The following is a 21,030-nucleotide window of genomic DNA, read 5'->3' on the forward strand; positions in this document are numbered from 1 at the left end:
TTTGCTCGAACAATTTTTGGGCTCATTTGATTATTAGAATTGAAAATATTGATTTACTTAATATTTTACTGCACACGTATGCAACAACCAGAAAGTTTATATGTTCTTGGCTAGGATCACTTTTGTAATCAATAAATATTTATCAAATCGATTCTCGTATATGTTGTACAAACTGATATTTCTCAGCCTTGCCCAGTGCAGGCACTTGAAGCTAGCTTAAGACAATAAGCTGAATCTTTTCATCGAATTAAAAACCAAAAGTTGGCAGCAATATTTTTGCCCATTTTACTTTTATTACAAAGGTTGGATTTAAAGGAAAGTGTGAAACACGTCTCAAACGAATTTCCACAAAAAATCCTTGAAAAAGTGTTTCGTTCGAACGGCTTCCAACTTCAAGCGAAGTTTTGGCCTCAAGCTCATTCCCAAAGATCTTCATGGCAACTTATTTGAGACACATTGGTTTGAAAATAGAGGTCAATTAATGTGTGGGCGAATTTTAAAATAAAAATTAGTTTTTTTGGATTTGGCTTTCTTTTCTATTACATTATATAGGATCATATGACACACAAGTATGAGGTAGTTTATTAAATCATGTAATATTTAAGGAAGAAAAGTACTGTTTTATACATTTAATGCGTCTGACAGCTGACATGCCTTTTCTTGTTGCTCCTGACCACGTCAAGTAATCAAAAAATCACAACTACCCACGCTATCAATGGACGGATGTGTGTGTGTGAGGAAGTGGGGGGAGGGGCCGTGGGCGGGGGTAAGTGGAAAAAGCACACCACCTTAAAAATTGCAATGAAAGTTGTCGTCAAATTGTCATAAAAATGCGATAACTTTGTTTTGTGTCGCCTTGTTGTTGTTGTTGTTCTATAGTTGTTGTTTTCAACTACGAGTATGATAAATTTTTACGATGTTGCCATAACAATAAACCCGAGCTTCGGCTGCGGCGCTGCCTGGCATGTGAAAAGCGCGTGGAAAATGGAGAGCGTGGAAAACCTAATAAAAATCCTTACTGGCTGCGAAACTTTTATGGCAAACTACGCGCCATCAGGGCCAGCGCAAAAAAAAAGAATAACAAAAAAATGGTATATATATAAAAGCCGTTGGAAAAGCGTGGAAATGGCAACGTGCATTGGCCAAAATACGGGCCGAGGAGCATGCGGGGCGGGGTGGGGCGGCTGCAGCGCAAATGTGAAAAGTGCAGAAATAGCTCAGGTGCAGCTGGATAAGCGACGAGGTCGTCAAAGTGACGCAGAGGCCACGGATGATGTCCCCCCCTCCATCGACCCACAACCAACCACCATCCAGCAGTCCACGACTCCCAGACGACGACATGGAAGGTGGCTTCCATTTGATGTAGCATCTGATTTTTCTGTTCCACCCTCTAGTCACGCGGCTTTCCTTCTCACGCTCCAGCTCGCTGATTGCCTTTGGCTTTCCGCTTTCGCACTAGCAGAAAGTTTTTAAAGCCTCGACACAATAAACGATTAAACAACTTTTCTTAAGTACACGCAGCTTGAGCTGAGTCAAGTCGGAACTGCTCGACATGCAAATACCCCGTAACCAGGTTTGTTACATTGCAAAATTCTAAAAAAAATTATAATAAACGAAATACTCCTTGTTCAAATACTTATTTAAAAACTGATACATTGAAGAACTAAGTTGAGTAGAAAATATGAGAAAAGAAGATAGTATACGTATAAACAGAGGAAAGGAGTAATGACAGAGTATTCTTTTTGTCACCCACGCAAAGGGTATGGCATATTATTCCGTTCAGCACATTTGAGACACGGTTGGGCTCATGTATTAGCCAAAATGATGATACGCTTTCTTAGCCGTGTAATCTCGCACTCACGCATGTCCCATCCCACCTTGACGTCGGCCCAACTTTGCCCATCGGGGGTGGGCGAACCGGGGAGAGGCGCCTGTGTAGTGGGCCAGACCCAATCTGAAGACAAACATCAAGTGGTTCTTGGGCGTATCGCAAATAACAAACTGTATGTGCCATTCGAGCTAGTTGAGGTTGTTCTTGTGGAATACTGGCTGCTGCCTGCTGAATGCCGACTTTACGCATCAGTGGGCAACAACAACATTTGCAAATTCAATGGAATTGATACACGCACCACTTGTTAACCATTTTGGCATGAGCTCACATGCTGGCTGGCTGGCTGGCCACGAGGCCTACTATCTACTGCCTACTGCCATCAAAACTGATTTCATCTCGTCTCGTCATCGTCTTATTATTGGTTTTACATACACATCCGTTCCTCAAATTTCATTAGACTGTCGGCATAGGCAACCAAGCAGAGACGAGCAGCCCAACAGAACTCCAGCTCCAGCTCCAGTGCACACTCACGTGCGCTCTATTGAGCACACGCATATATAACCAAGGGAACAGGAACTCCCAGGTGGAGCAATATTGGGATCGGAGCAGTAGAATGGTGGAGAGTTGGGGACCAGCCGTGGTGCGTTGGGTTATTTGAACAATGGCTAAAGGGCCTATAAAATCACGCAAGGGGTTATAAATCCATTTGCAAAACCAAAATCCAAAAATATCCTAAAGCCAAACGAAGCCTGTATGGACGCACGTACATATGTGTGTACCTTTCCCATTTCATCCCATGCTTGAGCTAAAGATAGGGAGTTGACTGGAACAAAGGGTAGCCGCCGCCGGAGTTAACAGACATTGAAATTTCTCCAATTGTCGACAAACTGTTCCAAAGTATGCGATAGTCCTCCATAAAACAGTTTAAAAAAAAGAGTGGAACGATAATAAACTCTTTTTTAAAATAATAGATGCCACAGAGAAGGCTTGGATTTTGTAAAAATTGAGAAGCACGTCTTTAGCAAATTTTCCTAAAGAACCTTGGAAATGAATTTGACGCCCATTTATACCCAGGAGGGATGGGTTTTCCAAAAAGTGTGAAAGTGTGAAAACCACTTAAAAAGAGATTTCAACAAATATCCCTAAAAATGGGCTACTTAACATATTTCCACTTATTTTCCGCTCGTGAAAAAAAAAAAATCATTTTTTCTACCCACGTTTCCATTGACAAATGACATTTACTCGCATAAATGTACTTGGGGTCGGTTACTGCGATCTATTTTAAAATGTTAAAGCTCGCTGTCAAATTGTAGCTGGGGGCAGGTTTTATGGTTAAATAATGTAACAATTGAATCGGTTAGAATGGAGTACAGAATTCGTGCCAATGTGTTATGAAATCTCATCAATTGTTCACGTTTTCACTTAAGTCGAAGTGTGTTAATTAAAAAATCGTGATGCCGTGCGAAAAGGCACTGTAATAAATACCAGTCGGCAGCAACAGCAACAACAACAACAACAACAATAACAACAGCGCAGCAATGGCAACAATTCAATTAAAATGCCAGAGGCAACATGCAAAGTGCTTGGGTGGAAATTAACCCCTATAAAGTCATAATATGCTCAAAATGACGCACTTAAAAACACATTAATCACATCGACAATTACGGCTGTTACGCCAAAAAATGTGTTTTTTCTGTTTGTGTGTGTGTGTGAGCGACTGAGAGAGTAAGGGATGCCTGGCGCGTGCTTGAGAGTGCGTGACGTGGCAACCTTTGTGAACAAGGGCGACTCGAGTGATGTACAAATGAGAATTAACAAGCAACCACCAGTAACATAAGAACTGCTGCTACACTGAGAGAAACCCAAATGCGAATTCAAATATGTGAATATTTCAAAAGTGCCTATATTAACATGCATAAAGAGCAAATGGATATGTAGCATATAAATAGTATACATACAAGCTATTTTGTTATTATTAATTATCAATTTAATGGAATGTATGTACACTAATTTGATCAGTGTAGCCACTCGGTTGGCCACAGGAGTGCATTCAAAGTATAAAAGCTTTCGTGTCGTCATTAAAAACTGTTTTTGCTAATTAAGTGCTCAATTGAGCATTCAATTTCACATACACAACACACACACACACACACACACACACACACACACACACACACACAACCACAGAGGTACACTTGTGGACGCAAACAAACAGCAGAACAGGGTAAATACCCAGTGAAGTAGAAGCACAAAACCCACCCGAAAAAAGGAAACCAGATTAAGAAGCAGAAACGAAACCAGAACCAGAACCAGAACCAGAACCAGAAGCAGCGTTACAAATAACAACGCAAATGTTGGGCTGCTTTGTAAATGGCCCTTCGGCGAAAGCAAACGGAATGAAATGAAATGAAATGAACGAAAATATAACAAAGTTGGTTATTTGCTCAGTTAATGCAAAATGATTCCCCTGGGGAGCGTGACGCGGCAGCGGCGGTAACGGCAATAATATCACAGAAATAAGTAGAAAGCAGGAAACACCAACAAAGCTGACTCGGACAGCAGCAGGACCAGGACCAGCCTTCGAAATAGCACAAAACACGTTTGCACAATGTGCGAGTGAAACCGGTAAATGAAGAAAGGTACAAAAGAAGGAGCACAAAGAATAGACCAAGTCGACGCGATGTTGGGCTACATGATTCAATAAAAATTACGCTGAAAAGTATGCAACAGAAAGGGGCAAACGAGCGAGCGGGTGGGCGGGCAGCTAAAAAGCAAACACGGCAAACAGAGCGCACAGCCGAATGAATATGCGCTAAAGCAAACGTGGCAAGAATCCAAGGCAACCAACCAACCAGGCGGCGGGCGTTGTGAAAAGAAAAAGTACTTAAAAAGCTCACGAGCAAATATTTATAACAGTAAATCAGTTTGGCGCTAACACAACCCAACACAGGCAAATAAACAAACGAACGACGGCAGAGAGAGAAGCTCTCCTGCATTTGCTGCCTTTGCGGCGGCAATGCATAAGCTCAGGTTGCGAACGCCAGAGCGACGGGTAAGTGGGTAAGGCGGCAATAAAAACAAAACAGAAGCAACAACAATGCAAACTAAAGCACATGAAGAACTGCAATAACTGTGAATGCGAGCGCGAGTATGCTTGCACTGCACCTTGTCTATGTGCGAGAGCGGGAGCGGGAGCGGGAGCGGGAAGGGTAACTTTGCTACCCCAAAGACAGATGCCAAAGAAAACCAGAAAATATTTTAAATCGTGTGCTTTTGCACACACATACAATAATAACAAAGGCAAACACAAACACAAGGCGCGCACACAACTACAGATATAAATATGTATACAAACACATATACAATACAAGCAACAACAACAACAAATGAGGAGAGTGAGCGGATAAGAAAAACGCGTTATCCGTTCCTTAAAGCATTTATACACGATTACTGCTCTACACTTCCTAAATCTCTTGTTTATACCCTGTAAAACGACAACACAAGTGTGTTGTATATTTAATATATATATGTCTTAATCAAAATGCGATCTTAAATCTCTGATAAATGAACTTATCTAGATATTTATTGAATCGATCATTTTAAAATAAGCTCGATAACTTACCCGAGCCCAATGCGAACCTAGAGTATTACGTAATTTCCATGCATGTGTTACATACAAACATGAACGAATAAACGAATTTACCATTCGTTGTGTGTTTTCTAGCTTGCATAACGAGTTGGGAAGAAGAACAAAAATTCAATTGTATTCGAAACCTATCTATGCATATATTTGTGAATATATTTACACACACATATACGTATAAAGGAAAACAGGGAAGGTTTGTTATCGGACTCGTTTCTGCTCGATGGGAATGTAAATTCTTAACTTTTAATACATATTACAGAGAGTACTCGACTACGAGATTTTCTGTTCTCACATGGAAGTTATATCAAACAGGTACGCAAGCCCAAAAGGTGCTCGGTTTACGGGTCGAGCAATGGCTCACACCTTGAAAAGTATTTTCAACATTTTGATCTGTAACGCTAAACGCTAAATCCAAATCCTCCAAATCTTGAAAATCAGTTAAGCTATAATAATATGGTTGCTTTCAGGATTTAGGATTGGAATACCGGGTTTAAATTGGTTCGGCTGTTGATACATATTATAATATACAACTTTACCAATTTGTATGGATACAGGGTATTTAAAAACCAAAAATTCACAAAATGGAAAAATCAAATCAAATAAGAGAAAATCTGAAACGATATCAATGGGAGGGGCCATGGACCTATTGAATAACATGGACTCGAATGCAAATTTACTGTGCTTCTAATTTGACAAAGGAATTTCGAGTGTGTACACACCCACACACACACACACACACACACACACACAGACACAGACTTAAGCCTAAAATGCCAATCTCGTGACGAATCTTTCAAAAAACAAGGCAAGCAAAAATACCAAATAAATATGTTTAGCCAAATTGCCAACCAAGCAAAGCAACCAGCCCAAAAACCCACCCAAGTAACCAACTAGCCAGACTCACACACAACAGAAACAAGTCGGCGACGGGAGTGCTCGAACGGGATATACCCTGGCAAATGCTTTTTTGACTTGTCTTTGTATTAATTTTATTTCAGGATTTAAATATGGCACCATATTTATTTATTTACTTAATAAATCGCAAGGCGCACAAGAAGTAAACTGTTGAATCTTAATTCTTCCTTTGAAGTCTCTAGCTTAATTTGCCGAGATACTTTCCCGATATTAATATACTTAATATGTTCGAGTAGTTCTCTCTCTCTGTCTGTTACATACACTCGCACAAAACCCATATACCCATTATCGCCCATTTAAAATGGGTTCGGGGTATAAAAAGACGAGTCAAGCGTAACATATTTATTGACATTGCGGTTGCCGGTTCTCGGTTGCCGAGACACGAGACCCCCGGGTTATGGGCAACGCACATTGGATTTCAGTTAGCAGCAACCACCGGTGAAACCGACGACACCACCGACACCACGGGAATACGCCAGGACCAGCCCAGATGAGTGGCACTTGCAAGTGTGGTGTTTATGTTCCATACATCAAGGGCTTATGGGCTAAACGTTTATGGGTCTGGCAACAACAAGCTTTTAAAGGGTTTTACACACGCACACACACACACACGCACACACTCACCCACACATGCGACTCGATATTGAAGTTTGCCAGCAGCCACTTGAAATTTCACTTATACAAACGCATTTTTAGCCAGTTGACGTTGACGTTGACGTTAACGTTGACTGCACACTTGAATGACTTCCAAAAGACGCCCACTCAATGGTTGACCTCGGCCCAAGCCCCACCCCAGGCTCAGCCGCCCCAGCTGCACACCCTTGGCATATTTTTTTTTGCTCCATCGCAAGGACTCCATTCCCACATATCCTTACATATGTGCAGCATTACGAGCGTATTACAAAATGTATTTTATCTTCATCGATTGCCAGAATTTATATCTTTTCTCATGCCGCATCAGCGTTTTATGTGCAGCCCCTCCCGTTAGTAAGTTGAGGTTATGTATGTGCCGACAGCTACAACACAAGCATATGTCTTTGTGTGTGTGTGTGTGTGTGAGAGATAAATCAGCTGTTTGGGGCATGTAACCAAAGCGAATGAAATGATGCATAAGCTGGCGAAGAAGAGATTTCGAAATCTTAAGAGTTTATCAACAGAATTAAGTACCCAAGATTTGATAGCAATAAGTTGAAAGTATATATAAAATATAAAGAAAATATTTTTATAAAAATATTTGATCATCGAATTTAACAACTATTTAAATTAGACACGATATTATGAAAGCTTACTGTTTCAGAATGGATATATAGTAGATATTCATAAGGTTAAATGGATATTTTTCATCATTTATGAAAAAGTTTTGTGAATATTATTTAATGCTGGCCACATCGTCAGCTCAGGTCTCTGCTCCGAATATTCAATGTGTTAACCTTAGTGACAAACAGACAGACAGAAACAAGAGCAACAACATCAACGACACTTTTCAACATGCAATCATGTTTGCCAATTATGCAAATGCGTCCCACTGTGCGGCACTGTGGGACATAACTTCGTAAATACTCCAAACACTTGGCTTCGTGTTTACCACAATTTACTGCGACTCGAGTTAACACAAACAGCAAAACTTCACAGAATAAATGCACATTTTTTGCCACATTTCCGGAGAACGCCCCGACTCCAACACCTCCCCCCCCCCCCCCCCCCCCCTCCCACACGACCCTCCTCCAGTTTACCAGCCCGGGCGACGACGACGACGTCGTTGTCCTGACAGCCCCGGCCAAGTTGGGCCACAATAAAGTCGAAGAAACGGGTCGGAGAGGTCGCAGCTTGCCATAAGCCAAATATGTCTGTGTCTGGGTAGCTGTCTCTGTGTGTGTGTGTGTGTGTGTGTGTGTGTGTGTCTGTGTCTAGGGCTAGGGGGGGTTGGGACTGGTGTGCGACGAAAGTGTGGCAATAAAAAGGATAATGTAACTGTTATTCTACGCAAAACGGAAACGGCTGTGTGGCCAGAGGGCCAAGCTACCCCATGACAGTCGCTTGGCAAGTGTTTGAAATATTTTTGTGGCAAAGGTGGCAACTGCCAGCGTGGGCCGGAGCGGGACGGAGGCGGGTCGGGGGCGAGTCGGAAAAGATGTGGGCGCAAAAGTGAAAAGCACAACCGAAGTCGTAGCTGCTGTGAGTGACTGAACAAGTGCCAACGAGGAAACGACTGTCAGTGGTTGGGCCACGGCTGAAGGGTGCGACGGGGGGCAGTGGGTGTGCGGTGGTCGGGGTCGACTCGGGTTGAGAGGGCCGAGAGCGAGCGGCCCCTGTCGAGAGTGCAAAAGAGCGAAGCCGGAAAATTGTGTGGAAATTTGAGCTTCTTTTGAAATTGAGGCCGGAAATGGCAGCCCCCACCAAGAGGAAGAGAGACAGCGAGAGAGAGAGAGAGAGCGAGCGAGCGTAACTGAGAGTTAAGCAGAGACAGAGAGACGGAGAGAGAGAGAGAGTGAGCGTGCGAGAGCGAGAGAGACCGTAGTGTGGGAGCGAGAGGGGCAACGACGAACAACGCGTCGCTTGTTGTGTTAAACAAAATGTTTGCGGGTGCAATAAGCGTAAATTCAGTGGTTTTATGTTTACTTATTCAGCACTGTCAGCTAACCCCGCCCCGTCCCCCCACTCTCCCCACCACCCACTCAACCCACAACCCTCGACCGATTGGCACGAGGACAATTATTTGATCCACACCACCTACGCAACTGCATGTGGTCCCGTCCCCGTCCCCGTGCCCGATTTTTTTAGGAGTGCGGGCTGGTAATATACTTTTGCAAATCGATGCCAACTCCTTAAACGATGGGTGACACGAGCTGGTTTTCGGGTGGCTTCGACTGCCTGGGTTGGGTGGGTGGTGTGGTTGGGTTGGGCTGGGCTTGGTCGGGGGGCGGGCCGGAAGCGTGTGGCATGTTGAATGCTCTTGAGTGTTTTCGTATGGTTGACAGGATAACACGAAGTAATTCAATTCGAAATACTTTATGCTGTTGCTTTTATTATTTGTGCTTGTGGTGCTCGTTTGTTCGTTTCATTTCGTCTCGTCTCGTCTCGTTTCGTTTCGTTTCGTTTCTTTTCTGTCTCGTTTCGGTTGCCTTCGCTTCTTGTTGTCGGAAGTGGCATTTGTGTGGGGTGGAGGCTGAGGACTGGGGGCTGTTGCTTCATAAAAAATGGTGTGCAAAGTTACACACAGAACACCACAGTTGCCTTTTGTGTGTGTACAGGATGTGGGACTGTGTGTGCATGTGCGTGTGTGTGTGTGATTGTGTGTGTGCGTACGTGTGTGTGCGGTTTCTCTGTTTATTTATTTTTATGATGTTTCCTTTTTGGCATTTTATTGAAGAAGTTTACCGACGCCATTGCTGCTGTTGCATAAATAAGTGAGTGGCATGAACATAAGACCCCCTCCCCTTTCCGCCCACTCACCCCTTGCCACATCCACCCCCCCCCCCCCCCCCCTGCACACACACACACAGTGGAAACTCTTCGACCAGCGTCTTTTGCAATTCATAAAAAATCAATATTTATTGCAGACGTAGCACAAAAATGCCTTCCCCTCCTGCCGGACCCACTCCCTTTCCCCATCAATTCCACATGCCCCTCCAATTTGCGGTCTTCGCTTGTTATTGAGCATTTAATCAGTTGATTTCTTATTCAGTTTGCTGCTTCATTTCCTGCATTTTCTTTCTTTTTTATTTTTTTGCATTCATAAAGAGGAAACGTTAGTTTTGCAAATTGCGAGGCAAACTAGGGAAATGCAATTAGGAAAAGTTTTTATAGGGGAGCGAAAGGCAAGCAGGATTGGATTGATGGAAATTCACAAATATTGTGAATAGACATCGTTGTGCCACAGAACTAATTAAACTACAAACTATTTACTATGTAAAAACTAATTATACAAAATATGTACATATGTCATAATCTTATTTTAAATTCGTAGGATACTTGTGCTCGCATGCATTCAATTTGGATAATACTGAGAAGCGAAAAATCAGACTTGTTTCAAAGGAATTATCTGTTTACGAAACCTGAACCCATTACAGAGAAGCGCCTTGTTCCTGCGACCTATCTACGAGGCGAATCGTTCAAATACCCTGCAGTATTGGCCATGTGCTTAATCCTCTTCATTCTGAATATCCCATCATTGTAAATACCTCAGTCTTTTGCTTGGTAGAGATCAGATTGCTTACATTCCCGGCTAGATTGTCTAGACCTCTGGCACTGATCGAAATGGTCACTGATCCACGCACAAACTAGCCCAGACAATGATCAAAGAAGATCTACATGTCTCTGGATGCCCGACTAACCGATATTCTGTGCTCAGCGCCGACACGCCGTCAAAAAGACTTGCACTTCCTTCTGTGCAACACCCCACAAAACATACAGTTAATAAAGCGTCTGTGCTTATTCTTTTCTTAGCTGCATACTAATGCATTCTTAAATAACTTCCGTCTTTAAAGTCCGATCATATGTCATGTTTGCAATCTAAATCTGCAATTCACATGTGCACATTTACCAAAATGCAATGCAAAATGCCACTTAACAAACTTTGTCCTTCTAGTCGAAATTCATACTTAACACTAAAATTCGTTTATAGACATGGGTCCAAATTTCCCATTTACATAAGTCGGTCAAAACTCTTCCGATTTTCATGAAGCTTGGCTTTTTGTCCATGGTTTTCCCTCTATAATAATTTGGCATTCAAATCTGACAACATATTTTTTAGCCGAAATTCATGTCAAAATCATACCACTAGAATTCGAACATAGAAGTGGGTCGAAATTTCCCATTCACATAAATCGGTCAAAACTCAACCGATTTTCATGAAGCTTGTCTTTCTGTCCATGGTTTTCCCTCTATAATAATCTGGCATTCAAATCTGACAACATATTTTTTAGTCGAAATTCATGTCAAAATATTTCACCTTAGATTCGTATATAGACATGGGTCGAATTTTCCCATTCACATAAATCGGTCAAAACTCAACCGATTTTCATGAAGCTTGGCTTTTTGTCCATGGTTTTCCCTCTATAATAATTTGGCATTCAAATCTGACAACATATTTTTTAGCCGAAATTCATGTCAAAATCATACCACTAGAATTCGAACATAGAAGTGGGTCGAAATTTCCCATTCACATAAATCGGTCAAAACTCAACCGATTTTCATGAAGCTTGGCTTTTTGTCCATGGTTTTCCCTCTATAATAATCTGGCATTCAAATCTGACAACATATTTTTTAGTCGAAATTCATGTCAAAATCTTACCCTACAAATCGATTATAGAAGTGGGTCGAAATTTCCCATTCACATAAATCGGTCAAAACTCAACCGATTTTCATGAAGCTTGTCTTTCTGTCCATGGTTTTCCCTCTATAATAATCTGGCATTCAAATCTGACAACATATTTTTTAGTCGCAATTCATGTCAAAATATTTCACCTTAGATTCGTATATAGACATGGGTCGAATTTTCCCATTCACATAAATCGGTCAAAACTCAACCGATTTTCATGAAGCTTGGCTTTTTGTCCATGGTTTTCCCTCTATAATAATTTGGCATTCAAATCTGACAACATATTTTTTAGCCGAAATTCATGTCAAAATCTTATCCCTTAGCTTCGTATATAGACATGGGTCGAATTTTCCCATTCACATAAATCGGTCAAAACTCAACCGATTTTCATGAAGCTTGGCTTTTTGTCCATGGTTTTCCCTCTATAATAATTTGGCATTCAAATCTGACAACATATTTTTTAGTCGAAATTCATGTCAAAATCTTACCACTACAAATCAATTATAGAAGTGGGTCGAAATTTCCCATTCACATAAATCGGTCAAAACTCAACCGATTTTCATGAAGCTTGGCTTTTTGTCCATGGGTTTCCCTCTATAATAATCTGGCATTCAAATCTGACAACATATTTTTTAGTCGAAATTCATGTCAAAATCATACCACTAGAATTCGAACATAGAAGTGGGTCGAAATTTCCCATTCACATAAATCGGTCAAAACTCAACCGATTTTCATGAAGCTTGGCTTTTTGTCCATGGTTTTCCCTCTATAATAATTTGGCATTCAAATCTGACAACATATTTTTTAGCCGAAATTCATGTCAAAATCATACCACTAGAATTCGAACATAGAAGTGGGTCGAAATTTCCCATTCACATAAATCGGTCAAAACTCAACCGATTTTCATGAAGCTTGTCTTTCTGTCCATGGTTTTCCCTCTATAATAATCTGGCATTCAAATCTGACAACATATTTTTTAGTCGAAATTCATGTCAAAATATTTCACCTTAGATTCGTATATAGACATGGGTCGAATTTTCCCATTCACATAAATCGGTCAAAACTCAACCGATTTTCATGAAGCTTGGCTTTTTGTCCATGGTTTTCCCTCTATAATAATCTGGCAATCAAATCTGACAACATATTTTTTAGTCGCAATTCATGTCAAAATATTTCACCTTAGATTCGTATATAGACATGGGTCGAATTTTCCCATTCACATAAATCGGTCAAAACTCAACCGATTTTCATGAAGCTTGGCTTTTTGTCCATGGTTTTCCCTCTATAATAATTTGGCATTCAAATCTGACAACATATTTTTTAGCCGAAATTCATGTCAAAATCATACCACTAGAATTAGAACATAGAAGTGGGTCGAAATTTCCCATTCACATAAATCGGTCAAAACTCAACCGATTTTCATGAAGCTTGTCTTTTTGTCCATGGTTTTCCCTCTATAATAATCTGGCATTCAAATCTGACAACATATTTTTTAGTCGCAATTCATGTCAAAATCTTTCACCTTAGATTCGTATATAGACATGGGTCGAATTTTCCCATTCACATAAATCGGTCAAAACTCAACCGATTTTCATGAAGCTTGGCTTTTTGTCCATGGTTTTCCCTCTATAATAATCTGGCATTCAAATCTGACAACATATTTTTTAGCCGAAATTCATGTCAAAATCATACCACTAGAATTCGAACATAGAAGTGGGTCGAAATTTCCCATTCACATAAATCGGTCAAAACTCAACCGATTTTCATGAAGCTTGGCTTTTTGTCCATGGTTTTCCCTTTATAATAATCTGGCATTCAAATCTGACAACATATTTTTTAGTCGAAATTCATGTCAAAATCTTACCCTACAAATCGATTATAGAAGTGGGTCGAAATTTCCCATTCACATAAATCGGTCAAAACTCAACCGATTTTCATGAAGCTTGTCTTTCTGTCCATGGTTTTCCCTCTATAATAATCTGGCATTCAAATCTGACAACATATTTTTTAGTCGCAATTCATGTCAAAATATTTCACCTTAGATTCGTATATAGACATGGTTCGAATTTTCCCATTCACATAAGTCGGTCAAAACTCAACCGATTTTCATGAAGCTTGGCTTTTTGTCCATGGTTTTCCCTCTATAATAATCTGGCATTCAAATCTGACAACATATTTTTTAGCCGAAATTCATGTCAAAATCTTACACCTTAGATTCGTATATAGACATGGGTCGAATTTTCCCATTCACATAAATCGGTCAAAACTCAACCGATTTTCATGAAGCTTGGCTTTTTGTCCATGGTTTTCCCTCTATAATAATCTGGCAATCAAATCTGACAACATATTTTTTAGTCGCAATTCATGTCAAAATCTTTCACCTTAGATTCGTATATAGACATGGGTCGAATTTTCCCATTCACATTATTCGGTCAAAACTCAACCGATTTTCATGAAGCTTGGCTTTTTGTCCATGGTTTTCCCTCTATAATAATTTGGCATTCAAATCTGACAACATATTTTTTAGCCGAAATTCATGTCAAAATCATACCACTAGAATTCGAACATAGAAGTGGGTCGAAATTTCCCATTCACATAAATCGGTCAAAACTCAACCGATTTTCATGAAGCTTGGCTTTTTGTCCATGGTTTTCCCTCTATAATAATTTGGCATTCAAATCTGACAACATATTTTTTAGTCGCAATTCATGTCAAAATCTTTCACCTTAGATTCGTATATAGACATGGGTCGAATTTTCCCATTCACATAAATCGGTCAAAACTCAACCGATTTTCATGAAGCTTGGCTTTTTGTCCAGGGTTTTCCCTCTATAATAATTTGGCATTCAAATCTGACAACATATTTTTTAGTCGAAATTCATGTCAAAATCTTACCCTACAAATCGATTATAGAAGTGGGTCGAAATTTCCCATTCACATAAATCGGTCAAAACTCAACCGATTTTCATGAAGCTTGTCTTTCTGTCCATGGTTTTCCCTCTATAATAATCTGGCATTCAAATCTGACAACATATTTTTTAGTCGCAATTCATGTCAAAATATTTCACCTTAGATTCGTATATAGACATGGTTCGAATTTTCCCATTCACATAAATCGGTCAAAACTCAACCGATTTTCATGAAGCTTGGCTTTTTGTCCATGGTTTTCCCTCTATAATAATCTGGCATTCAAATCTGACAACATATTTTTTAGCCGAAATTCATGTCAAAATCTTACACCTTAGATTCGTATATAGACATGGGTCGAATTTTCCCATTCACATAAATCGGTCAAAACTCAACCGATTTTCATGAAGCTTGGCTTTTTGTCCATGGTTTTCCCTCTATAATAATTTGGCATTCAAATCTGACAACATATTTTTTAGCCGAAATTCATGTCAAAATCTTATCCCTTAGCTTCGTATATAGACATGGGTCGAATTTTCCCATTCACATAAATCGGTCAAAACTCAACCGATTTTCATGAAGCTTGGCTTTTTGTCCATGGTTTTCCCTCTATAATAATTTGGCATTCAAATCTGACAACATATTTTTTAGTCGAAATTCATGTCAAAATCTTACCACTACAAATCAATTATAGAAGTGGGTCGAAATTTCCCATTCACATAAATCGGTCAAAACTCAACCGATTTTCATGAAGCTTGGCTTTTTGTCCATGGGTTTCCCTCTATAATAATCTGGCATTCAAATCTGACAACATATTTTTTAGTCGAAATTCATGTCAAAATCATACCACTAGAATTCGAACATAGAAGTGGGTCGAAATTTCCCATTCACATAAATCGGTCAAAACTCAACCGATTTTCATGAAGCTTGGCTTTTTGTCCATGGTTTTCCCTCTATAATAATTTGGCATTCAAATCTGACAACATATTTTTTAGCCGAAATTCATGTCAAAATCATACCACTAGAATTCGAACATAGAAGTGGGTCGAAATTTCCCATTCACATAAATCGGTCAAAACTCAACCGATTTTCATGAAGCTTGTCTTTCTGTCCATGGTTTTCCCTCTATAATAATCTGGCATTCAAATCTGACAACATATTTTTTAGTCGAAATTCATGTCAAAATATTTCACCTTAGATTCGTATATAGACATGGGTCGAATTTTCCCATTCACATAAATCGGTCAAAACTCAACCGATTTTCATGAAGCTTGGCTTTTTGTCCATGGTTTTCCCTCTATAATAATCTGGCAATCAAATCTGACAACATATTTTTTAGTCGCAATTCATGTCAAAATATTTCACCTTAGATTCGTATATAGACATGGGTCGAATTTTCCCATTCACATAAATCGGTCAAAACTCAACCGATTTTCATGAAGCTTGGCTTTTTGTCCATGGTTTTCCCTCTATAATAATTTGGCATTCAAATCTGACAACATATTTTTTAGCCGAAATTCATGTCAAAATCATACCACTAGAATTAGAACATAGAAGTGGGTCGAAATTTCCCATTCACATAAATCGGTCAAAACTCAACCGATTTTCATGAAGCTTGTCTTTTTGTCCATGGTTTTCCCTCTATAATAATCTGGCATTCAAATCTGACAACATATTTTTTAGTCGCAATTCATGTCAAAATCTTTCACCTTAGATTCGTATATAGACATGGGTCGAATTTTCCCATTCACATAAATCGGTCAAAACTCAACCGATTTTCATGAAGCTTGGCTTTTTGTCCATGGTTTTCCCTCTATAATAATCTGGCATTCAAATCTGACAACATATTTTTTAGCCGAAATTCATGTCAAAATCATACCACTAGAATTCGAACATAGAAGTGGGTCGAAATTTCCCATTCACATAAATCGGTCAAAACTCAACCGATTTTCATGAAGCTTGGCTTTTTGTCCATGGTTTTCCCTTTATAATAATCTGGCATTCAAATCTGACAACATATTTTTTAGTCGAAATTCATGTCAAAATCTTACCCTACAAATCGATTATAGAAGTGGGTCGAAATTTCCCATTCACATAAATCGGTCAAAACTCAACCGATTTTCATGAAGCTTGTCTTTCTGTCCATGGTTTTCCCTCTATAATAATCTGGCATTCAAATCTGACAACATATTTTTTAGTCGCAATTCATGTCAAAATATTTCACCTTAGATTCGTATATAGACATGGTTCGAATTTTCCCATTCACATAAATCGGTCAAAACTCAACCGATTTTCATGAAGCTTGGCTTTTTGTCCATGGTTTTCCCTCTATAATAATCTGGCATTCAAATCTGACAACATATTTTTTAGCCGAAATTCATGTCAAAATCTTACACCTTAGATTCGTATATAGACATGGGTCGAATTTTCCCATTCACATAAATCGGTCAAAACTCAACCGATTTTCATGAAGCTTGGCTTTTTGTCCATGGTTTTCCCTCTATAATAATCTGGCAATCAAATCTGACAACATATTTTTTAGTCGCAATTCATGTCAAAATCTTTCACCTTAGATTCGTATATAGACATGGGTCGAATTTTCCCATTCACATTATTCGGTCAAAACTCAACCGATTTTCATGAAGCTTGGCTTTTTGTCCATGGTTTTCCCTCTATAATAATTTGGCATTCAAATCTGACAACATATTTTTTAGCCGAAATTCATGTCAAAATCATACCACTAGAATTCGAACATAGAAGTGGGTCGAAATTTCCCATTCACATAAATCGGTCAAAACTCAACCGATTTTCATGAAGCTTGGCTTTTTGTCCATGGTTTTCCCTCTATAATAATTTGGCATTCAAATCTGACAACATATTTTTTAGTCGCAATTCATGTCAAAATCTTTCACCTTAGATTCGTATATAGACATGGGTCGAATTTTCCCATTCACATAAATCGGTCAAAACTCAACCGATTTTCATGAAGCTTGGCTTTTTGTCCAGGGTTTTCCCTCTATAATAATTTGGCATTCAAATCTGACAACATATTTTTTAGTCGAAATTCATGTCAAAATCTTACCCTACAAATCGATTATAGAAGTGGGTCGAAATTTCCCATTCACATAAATCGGTCAAAACTCAACCGATTTTCATGAAGCTTGGCTTTTTGTCCATGGTTTTCCCTCTATAATAATTTGGCATTCAAATCTGACAACATATTTTTTAGTCGAAATTCATGTCAAAATCTTACCCTACAAATCGATTATAGAAGTGGGTCGAAATTTCCCATTCACATAAATCGGTCAAAACTCAACCGATTTTCATGAAGCTTGGCTTTTTGTCCATGGTTTTCCCTCTATAATAATTTGGCATTCAAATCTGACAACATATTTTTTAGCCGAAATTCATGTCAAAATCATACCACTAGAATTCGAACATAGAAGTGGGTCGAAATTTCCCATTCACATAAATCGGTCAAAACTCAACCGATTTTCATGAAGCTTGTCTTTCTGTCCACGGTTTTCCCTCTATAATAATCTGGCATTCAAATCTGACAACATATTTTTTAGTCGCAATTCATGTCAAAATCTTTCACCTTAGATTCGTATATAGACATGGGTCGAATTTTCCCATTCACATAAATCGGTCAAAACTCAACCGATTTTCATGAAGCTTGGCTTTTTGTCCATGATTTTCCCTCTATAATAATTTGGCATTCAAATCTGACAACATATTTTTTAGCCGAAATTCATGTCAAAATCATACCACTAGAATTCGAACATAGAAGTGGGTCGAAATTTCCCATTCACATAAATCGGTCAAAACTCAACCGATTTTCATGAAGCTTGGCTTTTTGTCCATGGTTTTCCCTCTATAATAATCTGGCATTCAAATCTGACAACATATTTTTTAGCCGAAATTCATGTCAAAATCTTACACCTTAGATTCGTATATAGACATGGGTCGAATTTTCCCATTCACATAAATCGGTCAAAACTCAACCGATTTTCATGAAGCTTGGCTTTTTGTCCATGGTTTTCCCTCTATAATAATCTGGCATTCAAATCTGACAACATATTTTTTAGTCGAAATTCATGTCAAAATCATACCACTAGAATTCGAACATAGAAGTGGGTCGAAATTTCCCATTCACATAAATCGGTCAAAACTCAACCGATTTTCATGAAGCTTGGCTTTTTGTCCATGGTTTTCCCTCTATAATAATTTGGCATTCAAATCTGACAACATATTTTTTAGCCGAAATTCATGTCAAAATCATACCACTAGAATTCGAACATAGAAGTGGGTCGAAATTTCCCATTCACATAAATCGGTCAAAACTCAACCGATTTTCATGAAGCTTGTCTTTCTGTCCACGGTTTTCCCTCTATAATAATCTGGCATTCAAATCTGACAACATATTTTTTAGTCGCAATTCATGTCAAAATCTTTCACCTTAGATTCGTATATAGACATGGGTCGAATTTTCCCATTCACATAAATCGGTCAAAACTCAACCGATTTTCATGAAGCTTGGCTTTTTGTCCATGGTTTTCCCTCTATAATAATTTGGCATTCAAATCTGACAACATATTTTTTAGCCGAAATTCATGTCAAAATCATACCACTAGAATTCGAACATAGAAGTGGGTCGAAATTTCCCATTCACATAAATCGGTCAAAACTCAACCGATTTTCATGAAGCTTGGCTTTTTGTCCATGGTTTTCCCTCTATAATAATCTGGCATTCAAATCTGACAACATATTTTTTAGTCGAAATTCATGTCAAAATCTTACCCTACAAATCGATTATAGAAGTGGGTCGAAATTTCCCATTCACATAAATCGGTCAAAACTCAACCGATTTTCATGAAGCTTGTCTTTCTGTCCATGGTTTTCCCTCTATAATAATCTGGCATTCAAATCTGACAACATATTTTTTAGCCGAAATTCATGTCAAAATCTTACACCTTAGATTCGAATATAGACATGGGTCGAATTTTCCCATTCACATTATTCGGTCAAAACTCAACCGATTTTCATGAAGCTTGGCTTTTTGTCCATGGTTTTCCCTCTATAATAATTTGGCATTCAAATCTGACAACATATTTTTTAGCCGAAATTCATGTCAAAATCTTATCCCTTAGATTCGTATATAGACATGGGTCGAATTTTCCCATTCACATAAATCGGTCAAAACTCAACCGATTTTCATGAAGCTTGGCTTTTTGTCCATGGTTTTCCCTCTATAATAATTTGGCATTCAAATCTGACAACATATTTTTTAGTCGAAATTCATGTCAAAATCATACCACTAGAATTCGAACATAGAAGTGGGTCGAAATTTCCCATTCACATAAATCGGTCAAAACTCAACCGATTTTCATGAAGCTTGGCTTTTTGTCCATGGTTTTCCCTCTATAATAATTTGGCATTCAAATCTGACAACATATTTTTTAGCCGAAATTCATGTCAAAATCTTATCCCTTAGATTCGTATATAGACATGGGTCGAATTTTCCCATTCACATAAATCGGTCAAAACTCAACCGATTTTCATGAAGCTTGGCTTTTTGTCCATGGTTTTCCCTCTATAATAATTTGGCATTCAAATCTGACAACATATTTTTTAGTCGAAATTCATGTCAAAATCTTACCACTACAAATCAATTATAGAAGTGGGTCGAAATTTCCCATTCACATAAATCGGTCAAAACTCAACTGATTTTCATGAAGCTTGGCTTTTTGTCCATGGTTTTCCCTCTATAATAATCTGGCATTCAAATCTGACAACATATTTTTTAGTCGAAACTCATATCAAAATCTTACCACTACAAATCGATTATAGAAGTGGGTCGAAATTTCCCATTCACATAAATCGGTCAAAACTCAACCAATTTTCATGAAGCTTGTCTTTCTGTCCATGGTTTTCCCTCTATAATAATCTGGCATTGAAATCTGACAACATATTTTTTAGTCGAAATTCATGTCAAAATCATACCACTAGAATTCGAACATAGAAGTGGGTCGAAATTTCCCATTCACATAAATCGGTCAAAACTCAACCGATTTTCATGAAGCTTGGCTTTTTGTCCATGGTTTTCCCTCTATAATAATCTGGCATTCAAATCTGACAACATATTTTTTAGTCGAAATACATGTCAAAATCTTACCACTACAAATCGATTATAGAAGTGGGTCGAAATATCCCATTCACATAAATCGCTTGGCTTTTTGTCCATGGTTTTCCCTCTATAATAATCTGGCATTCAAATCTGACAACATATTTTTTAGTAGATTTAGCGCGGCGGAGATATGTCGTTTTGAAACGTCATATCTCCAACGAAATTATGTCGATTTTAGCGCGGCGGAGATGTCGTTTTGAAACGTCATATCTCCAACGAAATTA

General features: G+C 38.8%; 1 protein-coding gene across 8 annotated transcripts in view; it reads right to left on the reverse strand.

The window, feature by feature from the left end:
- LOC115761741 (protein enabled homolog) overlaps positions 1 to 21,030 on the reverse strand; it is a 98,264-nt gene that overhangs the window by 32,980 nt on the left and 44,254 nt on the right. The window lies entirely within an intron of this gene.

The sequence above is a fragment of the Drosophila novamexicana genome, unplaced genomic scaffold (genome assembly GCF_003285875.2).
Source record: "Drosophila novamexicana strain 15010-1031.04,08,12 unplaced genomic scaffold, DnovRS2.1 tig00000008-arrow-pilon, whole genome shotgun sequence".
In the NCBI taxonomy this organism is placed as follows: domain Eukaryota; kingdom Metazoa; phylum Arthropoda; class Insecta; order Diptera; family Drosophilidae; genus Drosophila; species Drosophila novamexicana.